The sequence below is a fragment of the Pseudophryne corroboree genome, chromosome 11, assembly GCF_028390025.1.
Source record: "Pseudophryne corroboree isolate aPseCor3 chromosome 11, aPseCor3.hap2, whole genome shotgun sequence".
Lineage (NCBI taxonomy): Eukaryota > Metazoa > Chordata > Amphibia > Anura > Myobatrachidae > Pseudophryne > Pseudophryne corroboree.
Genome location: NC_086454.1, coordinates 165326072 through 165339030, shown reverse-complemented (window position 1 = coordinate 165339030; position 12959 = coordinate 165326072). Strand labels below are relative to the sequence as shown.

The 12959-nt window shown below is 40.1% G+C and overlaps 1 non-coding gene across 1 annotated transcript; it reads right to left on the bottom strand.

Annotated features, from left to right (window-relative positions):
• Window positions 1-7973: 7973 nt before the first annotated feature.
• Window positions 7974-8045, bottom strand: TRNAQ-UUG (transfer RNA glutamine (anticodon UUG)). The gene has a single exon. It is a non-coding gene; the product is annotated as a tRNA-Gln (tRNA).
• Window positions 8046-12959: the final 4914 nt, after the last annotated feature.

Below are 12959 nucleotides of genomic sequence, written 5' to 3'. Positions count from 1 at the left end.
GGCTAGAGAGTATATCTTAATAAAGGGGAAACAATGGGAAAATTGCATATCGGGAGGCAAGAGGATGGGAACAGTCCACTGTATTTATAACAGAGGGGGGGACAACAGAAGTGATATAGGTATTAGCATAATTAGCAATATCAACAGAGTCCGGGCATCAATAAAGACCGAGCGAGGTACCAAGGAGACTAGATGTTGTGGAACTAGGCCACTGTGTTGTTCCTCAGGCTTGTAATATATTCCATACTGGCTATATAATTAATCTTGGTCATCAGTAATGCCTTGGAGGGAGGTTTATGGTCTTTCCAGCATTTAGCGATCAGAGATTTAGCCGCCATGCAAAGTAACATGGTAAGCTTGTCTTGGGGTTTGGGTAGCAATGGTATGGGAGCATGCAGAAGAGCAGTTTCAGGGGAGAGGTCTAGATTATGTCCGCATGTTTGAGCAATAAGTGCTCCTACCATTTTCCAAAAGGGGCAAATAGAGGGGCACGTCCACCATATGTGGAAAAAGGTGCCCTCCTCTCCACAGAGTCTCCAACACAGATTTGATGTCGTGGGGTAAATGGAATGAAGTCTGGAAGGAACTAAGTACCACCTGGTGTAGACCTTATAGCATGTTTCTCTGAGTGCCACATTAATGGAGGCTTTAGCAATGCGCATTCTGATTTCTTCCCATTGATCATCTTCCAACGGATGGGAGAGATCTGATTCCCAGGCTAATTCATGGGATTCACGGTCAGGGGGGTCTGGGGTCAGAATAGAGTTGTATATCGTTGAGATATTCCCTTTTTTGCCAATTGAAAGTAAACACATATGTTCAAAGGAGGTGGGTGGTTTCAAAGATGTAGTTTTAAGCTGAGATTTGAGAAAGCTAAGAATTTGGATGTAATGGTAATGGCACGAGGGTGGCAAACCAAGGCGTTCCTGAAATTCTCCAAAAGAGGTCAGTGCTGAATGGCCTTTAACATGGATAAATCTTGTGACACCCTGTGATTGCCATGGAGCCGCCATTTTTCGTTCGCAGCCTGGGGGAAAGGGAGGATGTCCCGAGATAGGTGTTAAAGGCGAGGGGTGTGAGGTTAGATTGTAGGTGCTGCGGAGTTTGTCCCATAATCCAAGGGTGAAATTAATCGTGGGGATTGAGTAGGCCGAGGCTGGTCTGCAGGACCTGGGGAGCCATAGAAGAGAGTCGAGGGGGACGCCCTGGTACATTGAGTTCTCAATATCGACCCATTTTCTGTTCCCTTGGAGGGAATGCCAGGACACCATATGATTAAGGTGACAGGCATTAAAATAGGCCTGGAGGTTAGGATATCCCAATCCGCCTGAGGTAGCACTTTTGGCCAGCAGTGTTCGTCTTAATCGGGATTTACGGTGTGCCCAAATAAATTTGTTGCACAATGATTGCAATGAGGTCAAAGTCACACGGGGCACCGTTATCGGAATGGTCTGAAATAGGTAAAGAATATGGGGAAGGAGATTCATTTTCAGGGCGTTAATCCGTCCAATCCATGAAATAAATAATCTGTCCCATTTATCCAGGTCTTGGGTGAGAGTTTTAATCATAGGAACATAGTTAGTCTGGTAAAGGCTGGTGTAGGATTTAGTAATAAATATGCCGAGATATTTGATAGCAGAGGGTCTCCAGATAAAAGGGAAAGAGGAGGTTAGAATCAAGTGGGTCTGGGGTGGGATATTAAATGCAAGGGCTTCAAATTTGGTGTGGTTTATTTTGTAACCAGAGAGGGAACCATATAGGAGTAGTTCTTTTTGTAGATTAGGCAGAGAAATCAAAGGGTTAGATAAAGTCAAGAGCACGTCATCCGCAAATAAAGATATTTTGTATGAGTTCTGCCCCACTGTAATCCCCCCAATGTCCGTATTAAGTCTAATACGGGCCGCAAGAGGTTCGATGCATAGAGCAAAAAGTAGGGGTGAAAGAGGGCAACCCTGACGCGTACCATTCTTCAAATTAAATCGAGGTGAGCTTAATCCATTGGTCAGGACCATAGATGAGGGGTTGGAATAGAGGGCCGCTATTGCAGTGATGAAATGACCGTGGAGGCCGAACGTAGATAAAGTAGAAAACAAAAAGGACCAGGAAATGCGATCAAATGCCTTTTCGGCGTCTAGCGCCAAGTCAATCGCTGGTGTTTTCGTCGAGTTTATTTGGTGAATCAAATTAATAGTGCGTCTGGTGTTGTCCGAGGCCTGACGGCCAGGGATAAATCCCACTTGGTCAGGATCTATTAATGATGGCAACACAGCGTTCAGGCGAGTTGCTAGTATTTTGGCAAAGAGTTTGAGATCGGTGTTTATCAAAGATATGGGTCTGTAATTTGTGCAATGCGAAGGATCTTTTCCGGGTTTCGGGATTACAATAATGCGGGACGTCGTGGAGTCAGTGTGGAAGGGCATACCCCGTAATATTTTATTAAACAGGGAGGCCATATGAGGGATGAGTTGCGGGGCAAAGGTTTTGTAATACACCATCGGATAGCCATCCGGACCGGGTGCTTTCGAAGGTTTCTGGGTTTTCAGAGCCGCTTCAATTTCCTCAGCAGAAATATCAGCATTGAGAGCAGAATTAGTTTCCTCGTCTATACGAGGGAGAGCGCATGAATCTAAATATTGTTGTGCCTGATCGGCTTGTGCTAAGGGGTCGGACGGAGGATCAAGGTTATAGAGTGTCCTATAATAGTCATAAAAGATACCATTAATTGTTTTGGGGTCATAGGTAATGTTACCTGAAGGTTGTCTAATAGTATGGATGCATTGATTAGCTTTTTTGGCACGTAATTGGTTAGCTAATAAAGTATGTGCCTTGTTACTTTTATCGTAAAATGATTGATTGGCCCATCGAAGCGAGTGCTCAATATTCTCCGCCAAGAGAGATTGTAGGTCATCACGTGCTTTTGAAAGTTCGGCTAGAGTTTTTTTAGAGCGTGTGCGTTTATGTTCTTGATCCAGTGTTGCAATATTATCCGTTAACAGGGCAATTTGGCTTTCTCGGTCTCTCTTACAGCGGGATGCAAATTGGATAATGGATCCCCTGATAACCGCCTTATGGGCTTCCCATATAGTGGCTATATTACAGACACCTTCTACAGTAACCGCGAAATAATCCCGAAGTTCTGTCTTAATTAAGTCCTGAAACTTAGGGATCTTCAATAGTGTCTCGTTTAGTCTCCATGTCGGTCTACCGTCAGGGATATCAAAAATGTCAAAAGTCGCAGTTAAAGCTGCGTGATCTGTCCAGGTAAGTGGGACTATCGAGGAAAAGCGAGCGGTGCGGGAGAGAGGTGCACAACTCAAGAACATATCAATACGAGAGTACACATCGTGCGGATTAGAGTAGAAGGTATAGTCCCTGGTGGTCGGGTTAAGGAATCGCCAGACATCGAACAAACCAGCCTCGGCCATGCCCCTGTGTAATACGGAGGAATTTGGGGTTTGACTACTACGCAAAGGGCCGGACCTGTCCATGCCCGTGAGAGTCATGTTGAAATCGCCACCAACAAGTATTTTACCTCGTCTATATGAGTAAAGTTCGTGAAAAAACTTACGAAAGAATTTGGATTGGGCAGTGTTTGGAGAGTACAGGTTAGCCAAGGTAACCTCCTCGTGTCCAATTTTACCTCTCACCATTACGTATCGGCCTTCATTGTCGTGCTTACAGTCTAGGAATTGGAAAGGGACGGACCCCCTTATTAAGATAGCCACCCCATGTTTTTTTGCTGTATGATTGGAGTACCAGACCATAGGAAATTGTTTAGATGTCAGGGAGGGATGGGAATCTGATTTTAAGTGTGTCTCCTGTAAGAAAATCACGTCACCTTTTAATGTCTTGAGAGATCTGTGGAGATGAGAGCGTTTCTGGGGAGTGTTCAGCCCTTTGACATTAATGGACAGGCATTTTAGCGGCATGTTTGAAGCTGAAGAGGGGGTAATTCGCTGGAGATCTCTAGGGTCCCGGACTCTGCTAATATGGATGAAAGAGACAACAACAACAAAAAAAGAGCAAAATAGGAGTATATAATTCTGTGTACGAACAATGTTAGTTAAGTTAAACAAACTTTCTGTGGTTACAGGGGTGTCAATATACAGGTGGACTGTAATCGGGGTCTATAAGAGGAGGGGAACAGAAGAAAGAAGAACAAAAAAGAATAAAGCAGACGTAGTATCCAGTAGGCAGGATACTCGGCTGCCAAGGTTGAGCTCTCAAAGAAGAGAAAAATGAGAGAGCTCGCTGGCGGGACACAAATACAATATAACAGACGAGGGTATTGCCCCTCTATGCATGATAATAACTTTAATCCCTAAGATTCGGGGGAGAAGGTATCAAGATAGGACACTGACGCCCCTCACCCGAAACTACTAATAAACGGGTCGGGCGGACCGCTGTGTAGCAACCTAAGATCTACTTCAGGGGCGCGATATTCCGAACTATAGAACCCGATAGTATGAGTGATCATATAACAAATAGTAACAATTTAGTGTTAACAATAAAACCAATGGTAAGATCGCTGGGCAGGTCGGCCGCCAGAGACAGCCCTCACGGCTTCGGAAAAGGATACAATCCATTAATCTATGTATACGGCAATGGCTCCCATCTGCCGACCAACCCAGCGAGACGACAACATAGTACTACGTGAGGCATAAAGGTCTGTCAGCAAGAACCCTTCTGAGAAGAGAAGTTATGCACAATTGTGTATGGATCGGAACCTAAAACAGGGCTTACATAACAGTTGAGCAAGATTGCGAACAAAATCGAGTAGATTAAACGTTATAAAAACATTAAAATTAAACGGCAGGAGCTTCTCGTCTATGAGGTAGCAGCTGGGGTCAGCTGCAACTTTCGAAGCAATTTGTCCCCATCATCAGGAGAGCGAATGGTGTAAATTTTGCCATCAATCTCCACAATGAGGCGAAAAGGGAATCCCCAGCGATATTTATAACCATTGTCACGCAGTGTGGAGGTAACAGAGCGTAAATCACGTCGCTTGGCAATGGTCACTGGTGACAGATCTTGATAAATCTGAAGCCGGGAGTCTTCAAATAAAATCGAGGTTGAATTTCTGCACGCCAGAGTGATGCTATTTTTAATCTTGAAGGACAGAAATCGGAGAATAACATCGCGGGGAGGCTCCGAGTCCTTTGGTTTAGGTCTCAAGGCGCGGTGAGCTCTCTCTATCGAGATGGTAGAATTTGAAAGTGACGGAACCAGGTGTAGAAACAAGCGTTGGAGGTATGGTTCCAATTCAGAGGCTGTGATAGATTCCGGAACATTGCGGATGCGTAAGTTGTTCCGTCTTTCGCGATTTTCGCTGTCCTCAACCTTATCCTTAAGGATTTCCAGTTCGCTGGATAGGTAGCTCATGTCCTCCCCCACTTGTTTGTGGAGATTTTGTTGGTGGTCCACCCGTGATTCTAACGCGGTTGTGCGGGAGTCCAGAGCCGCCACGTCAGATTTTAATTCCCCGATCGCTGTCTGGAGAGCTGTCGTAAATGAACTCTTAAGGTCTAGTATCATGTTCTGGAGGGACTGGATGTCCGCCTTAGTTGAGGGTGCATCCGTCTGATCCATGATGGGGGTGGGCATCGGTGAGGATGGAGATGAAGCTTCTGACGGTTTTTCCCGGCGTGAGAAGTGTTGTGAGATATCTTGAGAAGCACCTGTTTTTTTTGCTCTGGTGTTCGCTCTGCTCATAATATCTGGTGAAAGTAAAACGTCCGTTTAAGGAGTGGTAACAAGAACGGTCCACTTGGATGTTACGTGTTCAACAGTTGGTCCGGGTGAGGGGGAAGTCAGGCATCCGTGAAATCACATCATTTATAGGTCTTTGGTCCTATTAACCGCTGAAGACAGTGAGAGGGGTCCACGGGAGAGCGTCCCGATTTACAACACACTTTTCCGTGGTTGTATAAGATGTGATGTAAGAGATGTGATGTAAGAGATAAGAAATAGCAGCTGCTGGGTTGAGATTTTGCTTTGATTTCTTGTGATAATAGGGAGATTGTGTTTTCACAGCTCCAGCAGGGACAGCAGAGTGCAGGTGATATAGGATGTGCCTGGTCTGCCACAACCAAGATGGCCGCCGTCATTAATATATGGTGTAGCTTCTTATGGGCATTTATAGCGGTGCACCCAGGGGTTTATTGCGCTGTTAAATGCTCCCAGGCCCCTCAGCGGCCTCCGCCCGTCCCCCCGTCAATTACAGCGGCCAGCAGGCTTTTTGGAGCGGTGTAGCGTCTGCGTCTCGTCAGACGCCACACCCAATATGGCCGCCGCCACCGGAGCTCCGCGATTCAGTTCGGCTCCGGCCCTGCACTATCAGGAGCACACGTTACTCCTTCGTCCTCCCTGTCAGGCCTCCCCAGGCAAGGGGTAGGTGGTGTGATGATAAGGGTAAGTCTGGGGGCAGCGTTTCAGCGGCCGGGCGGTGGGCGATCCTGGGCGGGGGTATGAATAAATTTAGGCCCCGGCTTCGTCTCTCAGGGAAGGCCGCAACCCGCAAGCACAGGGCAAGCCCGTGCTCCGGCTCTGCAGCTCACTCCCTTAGTACCCTAATTAGCAGGGGCAACTGTGGGGTGGTATAGGGGAGAGACAGGTGGGGTAAAAGCCTATTTGAGGGGTTATAGGGGTTTGGATCTGCAGGAGCTCTCTCGGGACACTTCCTCTCAGTTAGGCCTCAAGCAACGCCCCCGGACTGCCTTTTTTTATAGACCAAGGATGAAAGTCTCTTGTGAGTTAAGTCTGATTATGACATCACAATTTGTAAATTAAGCTATAGTATGATTACAGAGTGTAGACTGAACAAAAAGTGCTTTCCTATGGATTGAAGTTTGTATTTTCTTAAGCTTTGCATTACAAAATGTGCTAGCATTCTCTATTTCCAAAGGGCACATTAAGCTACTTCCCCATTATGTATTTTTTTGTGCTAAAAGTTATTTATACACAACTTGGTAAAACATACTAAATTTAACACATAATGAATTACATCCTGGGATTATCTTTATCAACAATCTGTAAATGGATAATAAAGATTGTGCATTAGATTTATCAGATTGATTTTGCTTAGAATTGCATTTACTCCTTGTCTAAATTGTCTATTTTTATACTATTATTAGATGCATTTATCTTTGTTGTTGTCCTATCTAATCATTTTTTTTATTTTGCAATGTGGAAAGAAACTGGTGCATTTTTATGATACCCATGCTTCAAGTGATTCTATGGCTTAAGCTGTTCCTTGAAAAATTAAATGCTATGCAAACAAAATATGTTCTGTGCTTTGAGGTACATTTGCCAGTTTTGTGTTTGCTGCTTAAAACATCTGTGGACAGTTAGCTCAGTTGGTTAGAGTGTGGCACTCGTAATGCCAAGGTCATGGGTTTGATCCCTGTTTTGGCTACTTGCTTTTCTTGATGGACAAGAATGGAATAAGCTCATCGGTGTAGCATGAATACATGAAAACATAATAGACACATATATCACAAAATCTCTTCAAATCCATATCAGAAGCCAGCATGAGTGTCATCCTTTGGCTGATGAAGATTTTTCTCTACATGGCTCATTGACTTTTGTCTCAAATCGAGCAATATGGCATACCTAAGATTTGCAAGGGCAAATTAATCAGTTATTATATTGCTGCTCAAACATAGATGGCACTAGGTGTTACTAGAAGAAGAAGATACGTTCTCCCCTCTCATTAGTGCACACTGAAGTAAAAAAAATTAAAATGGAGAATTTCTAAACACCAGAGCACAAGTAATGGATCTCTGCATTCTTATTGCATCTTTTCTTATTTCCAAATATTTGACATACTTCTGATTTGAAAAGTTTAAAAATGAGTTTAGACAAAGGACACCACTGAAAATAATGGAATTTATATGAATTGTAAATGAAGATTTGCAATACTCATACTTTGAATGAAAATGGAGCTTTAAACAAAAGGAGAAATAATCAACATTAGGTCCCACCGAGATTTGAACTCGGATTACTGCATTCAAAGTCCAGAGTGCTAACCATTACACCATGGAACCCTCAACTGAGCAAAGACTTCCACTGAACTGAGCTCATCTTTTAAATGCAAAGAAAATAAATTCAATACTTTATATATATGATTTCAAGTTTCTAATAAGCTCAGGGATGCAATAGGTGTTATGTAGAATATTTGTCTAAAACCAATGAAAATATATAAAAAGTAACCTATTTTTAAGGAGAAGATAAATACTAGAAACCCAAATGCCTAGGACCAATTTCAGGTGGCGCATCGCCCCTTATGTTATCCTAGCATTGAATTGACAGTTTTTCTGTATTGTCATATTTGCATATCAGCCGCTTACAATTGTTTCAAGCTTTATAACAGAGGACTGCCTTTTTTTATAGACCAAGGATGAAAGTCTCTTGTGAGTTAAGTCTGATTATGACATCACAATTTGTAAATTAAGCTATAGTATGATTACAGAGTGTAGACTGAACCAAAAGTGCTTTACTATGGATTGAAGTTTGTATTTTCTTAAGCTTTGCATTCCAAAATGTGCTAGCATTCTCTGTTTCCAAAGGGCATGTTAAGCTAATTCCCCATTATATATTTTTTGTGTTAAAAGTTATTTATACACAACTTGGTAAAACATACTAAATTTAACACATAATGAATTACATCCTGGGATTATCTTTATCAACAATCTGTAAATGGATAAGAAAGATTGTGCATTAGATTTATCAGATTGATTTTGCTTAGAATTGCATTTACTCCTTGTCTAAATTGTCTATTTTTATACTATTATTAGATGCATTAATCTTTGTTGTTGTCCTATCTAATCATTTTTTTTATTTTGCAATGTGGAAAGAAACTGGTGCATTTTTATGATACCCATGCTTCAAGTGACTCTATGGCTTAAGCTGTTTCTTGAAAAATTAAATGCTATGCAAACAAAATATGTTCTGTGCTTTGAGGTACATTTGCCAGTTTTGTGTTTGCTTCTAGTAACATCTGTGGCCAAGTTAGCTCAGTTGGTTAGAGCGTGGCGCTCGTAATCCCACGGTCATGGGTTCGATCCCTGTATTGGCTACTTGCTTTACTTGATGGACAAGAATGGAATAAGCTCATCGGTGTAGCATGAATACTTGAAAACATAATAGACACATATATCACAAAATCTCTTCAAATCCATATCAGAAGCCAGCATGAGTGTCATCCTTTGGCTGATGAAGATTTTTCTCTACATGGCTCATTGACTTTTGTCTCGAATCGAGCAATATGGCATACCTAAGATTTGCAAGGGCAAATTAATCAGTTATTATATTGCTGCTCAAACATAGAGGGCACTAGGTGTTACTAGAAGAAGAAGATACGTTCTCCCCTCCCATTAGTGCACACTGAAGTAAAAAAAATTAAAATGGAGAATTTCTAAACACCAGAGCACAAGTAATGGATCTCTGCATTCTTATTGCATCTTTTCTTATTTCTAAATATTTGACATACTTCTGATTTGAAAAGTTTAAAAATGAGTTTAGACAAAGGACACCACTGAAAATGATGGAATTTATATGAATTGTAAATGAAGATTTGCAATACTCATACTTTGAATGAAAATGGAGCTTTAAACAAAAGGAGAAATAATCAACATTAGGTCCCACCGAGATTTGACCTCGGATTACTGGATTCAAAGTCCAGAGTGCTAACCATTACACCATGGTACCCTCAACTGAGCAAAGACTTCCACTGAACTGAGCTCATCTTTTAAATGCAAAGAAAAGAAATTCAATACTTTATATATATGATTTCAAGTTTCTAATAAGCTCAGGGATGCAATAGGTGTTATGTAGAATATTTGTCTAAAACCAATGATAATATATAAAAAGTAACCTATTTTTAAGGAGAAGATAAATACTAGAAACCCAAATGCCTAGGACCAATTTCAGTTGGAGCATCACCCCTTATGTTATCCTAGCATTGAATTGACAGTTTTTCTGTATTGTCATATTTGCCTATCATCCACTTACAATTGTTTCAAGCTTTATAACAGAGGACTGCCTTTTTTATAGACCAAGGATGAAAGTCTCTTGTGAGTTAAGTCTGATTATGACATCACAATTTGTAAATTAAGCTATAGTATGATTACAGAGTGTAGACTGAACAAAAAGTTCTTTCCTATGGATTGAAGTTTGTATTTTCTTAAGCTTTGCATTCCAAAATGTGCTAGCATTCTCTATTTCCAAAGGGCATGTTAAGCTAATTCCCCATTATATATTTTTTGTGTTAAAAGTTATTTATACACAACCTGGTAAAACATACTAAATTTAACACATAATGAATTACATCCTGGGATTATCTTTATCAACAATCTGTAAATGGATAAGAAAGATTGTGCATTAGATTTATCAGATTGATTTTGCTTAGAATTGCATTTACTCCTTGTCTAAATTGTCTATTTTTATACTATTATTAGATGCATTAATCTTTGTTGTTGTCCTATCTAATCATTTTTTTAATTTTGCAATGTGGAAAGAAACTGGTGCATTTTTATGATACCCATGCTTCAAGTGACTCTATGGCTTAAGCTGTTCCTTGAAAAATTAAATGCTATGCAAACAAAATATGTTCTGTGCTTTGAGGTACATTTGCCAGTTTTGTGTTTGCTTCTAGTAACATCTGTGGCCAGTTAGCTCAGTTGGTTAGAGCGTGGAGTTCGTAATGCCAAGGTCATGGGTTCGATCCCTGTTTTGGCTACTTGCTTTTCTTGATGGACAAGAATGGAATAAGCTCATCGGTGTAGCATGAATACATGAAAACATAATAGACACATATATCACAAAATCTCTTCAAATCCATATCAGAAGCCAGCATGAGTGTCATCCTTTGGCTGATGAAGATTTTTCTCTACATGGCTCATTGACTTTTGTCTCAAATCGAGCAATATGGCATACCTAAGATTTGCAAGGGCAAATTAATCAGTTATTATATTGCTGCTCAAACATAGAGGGCACTAGGTGTTACTAGAAGAAGAAGATACGTTCTCCCCTCCCATTAGTGCACACTGAAGAAAAAATAAATAAAATGGAGAATTTATAAACACCAAAGCACAAGTAATGGATCTCAGCATTCTTATTGCATCTTTTCTTATTTCCAAATATTTGACATACTTCTGATTTGAAAAGTTTAAAAATGAGTTTAGACAAAGGACACCACTGAAAATGATGGAATTTATATGTTTTGTAAATGAAGATTTGCAACAATCATACTTTGAATGAAAATGGAGCTTTAAACAAAAGAAGAAATAATCAACATTAGGTCCCACCGAGATTTGACCTCGGATTACTGGATTCAAAGTCCAGAGTGCTAACCATTACACCATGGTACCCTCAACTGAGCAAAGACTTCCACTGAACTGAGCTCATCTTTTAAATGCAAAGAAAAGAAATTCAATACTTTATATATATGATTTCAAGTTTCTAATAAGCTCAGGGATGCAATAGGTGCTATGTAGAATATTTGTCTAAAACCAATGATAATATATAAAAAGTAACCTATTTTTAAGGAGAAGATAAATACTAGAAACCCAAATGCCTAGGACCAATTTCAGTTGGAGCATCACCCCTTATGTTATCCTAGCATTGAATTGACAGTTTTTCTGTGTTGTCATATTTGCATATCAGCCGCTTACAATTATTTCAAGCTTTATAACAGAGGACTGCCTTTTTTTATAGACCAAGGATGAAAGTCTCTTGTGAGTTAAGTCTGATTATGACATCACAATTTGTAAATTAAGCTATAGTATGATTACAGAGTGTAGACTGAACAAAAAGTGCTTTACTATGGATTGAAGTTTGTATTTTCTTAAGCTTTGCATTCCAAAATGTGCTAGCATTCTCTATTTCCAAAGGGCATGTTAAGCTAATTCCCCATTATATATTTTTTGTGTTAAAAGTTATTTATACACAACTTGGTAAAACATACTAAATTTAACACATAATGAATTACATCCTGGGATTATCTTTATCAACAATCTGTAAATGGATAATAAAGATTGTGCATTAGATTTATCAGATTGATTTTGCTTAGAATTGCATTTACTCCTTGTCTAAATTGTCTATTTTTATACTATTATTAGATGCATTAATCTTTGTTGTTGTCTTATCTAATCATTTTTTTTATTTTGCAATGTGGAAAGAAACTGGTGCATTTTTATGATACCCATGCTTCAAGTGACTCTATGGCTTAAGCTGTTCCTTGAAAAATTAAATGCTATGCAAACAAAATATGTTCTGTGCTTTGAGGTACATTTGCCAGTTTTGTGTTTGCTTCTAGTAACATCTGTGGCCAGTTAGCTCAATTGGTTAGAGCGTGGAGTTCGTAATGCCAAGGTCATGGGTTCGATCCCTGTTTTGGCTACTTGCTTTTCTTGATGGACAAGAATGGAATAAGCTCATCGGTGTAGCATGAATACATGAAAACATAATAGACACATATATCACAAAATCTCTTCAAATCCATATCAGAAGCCAGCATGAGTGTCATCCTTTGGCTGATGAAGATTTTTCTCTACATGGCTCATTGACTTTTGTCTCAAATCGAGCAATATGGCATACCTAAGATTTGCAAGGGCAAATTAATCAGTTATTATATTGCTGCTCAAACATAGAGGGCACTAGGTGTTACTAGAAGAAGAAGATACGTTCTCCCCTCTCATTAGTGCACACTGAAGTAAAAAAAATTAAAATGGAGAATTTCTAAACACCAGAGCACAAGTAATGGATCTCTGCATTCTTATTGCATCTTTTCTTATTTCCAAATATTTGACATACTTCTGATTTGAAAAGTTTAAAAATGAGTTTAGACAAAGGACACCACTGAAAATGATGGAATTTATATGTTTTGTAAATGAAGATTTGCAACAATCATACTTTGAATGAAAATGGAGCTTTAAACAAAAGAAGAAATAATCAACATC